We start from the raw sequence: 1,944 nt of genomic DNA on the forward strand, positions 1-1,944 counted from the left end.
AAAAAAAAAAAAAAAAAAAAAAGAAAGAAGGAAAGAAAGAAAGAAATCATTATTCTTATTTTTGGGGTAAGGGTTGCCCTGATTCCAAATTCTATGGTTGAAACCAGAGAGAGCTAAGAAAAGCCTCTAGAGTTAATGCCCTATAAAAGTTCTAGACTAGAAACCCAGTCTGTCTTCACATGGTATTTATCATCATGGATAATCATCAAGCCTTGTCAATATTATCTTGTGTTCTTCTTTTAAGACTTTTGCTTCAATTTTAGTACCGTTTTCACATTTTTGCTCATTAATGAGCCATCAGGTTAGCTCAAACCTCTCATTAATGGATCTGCAGTCATGGTCACACTGTGGATGTGTTGTTGTTCCGTGAATGTTTAAGTGGGCCTCAGTTGGTGTACAACTGACACCTAAAGGAATTCACTTAATATATATGTATTAAACCCTTGCTGTATGTCAAGTTGGGGTCCTCCTTACAGGAAACCTAGTGTGGAGAGGTGTCTCAGTTACTTCTCGCATTGCTGAGACGGCATATCCAACACCCACAAGTTAAAGAGGAAAAGTTTATTTTGGCTCAGAGTGTGAAGTGGATTCAATGCATAGACCTGTGGCTCCAAGGCCGGGAAACAGGAGGAAGGATACCTAGAAGAGAAATAGTCCCCGACATTCAGGAGGCAGCAGCAACTCCGCAGCAGCAGCCAGCGGCAAGCTTGCCTTCTCTCTCTTCCTTCCTATTGCCGCTGTGCTATAAGCCTGTTAATTGGTGCCACCCACACCCAGGGTGGGGCTTCCATTACCCACATCCAGACCTATGCCAGACTCTTTCAACTATTACACACTCTTCATCCCGGCATCACACGCCCTAAATCCAGCCACCTCTGAGAAGGCCCACTTATGAGCACGTGAGGCTTTGTGGGGACGTCTAGATGGAAGCCATGACACCGTGTGATTACCTGCAAAGTGAAGTACAGTACAGTAAGAGAAGTGTTAAGGTGAAGATGGCCTTTTTGATTTTATATTTTTGCAAAAAGTAGTTTTAAAAATTTTTTAAATGTATTTCTCTTATTTTTTTTTTTTATTAGTGGGCTTAATTTTGGCACATTTGTACGTGTGCATGGCCTATTTTGATCATCATCACCTCACCATAGCTCTTTTTGCATTTCCCTTCCCTTCTGGTCTCACGTTTTGTCGTGGTGTGGGGGTCAATGTGTGTAATGTATTTTGCTGCTATCACACCCCCTCTCGTTCCTCCTGCTCCCTCTTGTTCCTTTCCTGTAATGGTCTCCCTTCTACTTTCTTGTCATTTTTTAAACAAAGATCTCACGTATTACAGATAACATGCAATCTTTGTTTTTCTGGGTCTGGCTTATTTTGCTTAACATGATGGTCCCTTGGTCCATCCATTTTCTTACAAATCACAGAATTTTGTTCTTTCTTTCAGTTGAATAATACTCCCTGGTGTAAATACACCAGGAAATGTAGTAAGTTTTAACCTACCAGTACTGAGAAATTCAAAGAGGGTTTCCTATAAGAAGTAGTCACCTGGCTGAGGTTGGAGGATTAGTACAGAAAGCTTGGATGGGAGTAGAAGTTGAAAGGCCACAGAATGGTATCAGAGTAGTGCTGGAGGCAAGAGAAAGCCTGGTACATATGTGGATGGTTGTGAAGCCTCCTGAGTGAGAGGTTAAGCAGGAGGCTAGATGAACAAGTGTGAGCTGGACAAGGAAGTGCCTAAAAGCCACACATTAAGGAATTTCTTTTTTTTTTTAATTTAAAAATAAAAGGAGGAAAACATTAACAGACAGACAACATTTTACAAAATAACAAAAGAACAGTACAGACAATACGGAGTTACAAACAAAGTGGTAGGGAATTAACAATGCTTGTTGTATTACATATTGATATCTTCAAAGTGGTTTATCATGAAAACAGATATAGACATGCAAT

At 40.2% G+C, this 1,944-nt stretch overlaps 1 long non-coding RNA gene across 10 annotated transcripts in view; it reads left to right on the plus strand.

The window, feature by feature from the left end:
- The window catches only part of LOC102015631, a 261,484-nt gene that overhangs the window by 204,684 nt on the left and 54,856 nt on the right, over nt 1-1,944 (plus strand). The gene's annotated exons all lie outside the window — the stretch shown is intronic.

The sequence above is a fragment of the Chinchilla lanigera genome, unplaced genomic scaffold, assembly GCF_000276665.1.
Source record: "Chinchilla lanigera isolate Chin_1 unplaced genomic scaffold, ChiLan1.0 scaffold00015, whole genome shotgun sequence".
In the NCBI taxonomy this organism is placed as follows: domain Eukaryota; kingdom Metazoa; phylum Chordata; class Mammalia; order Rodentia; family Chinchillidae; genus Chinchilla; species Chinchilla lanigera.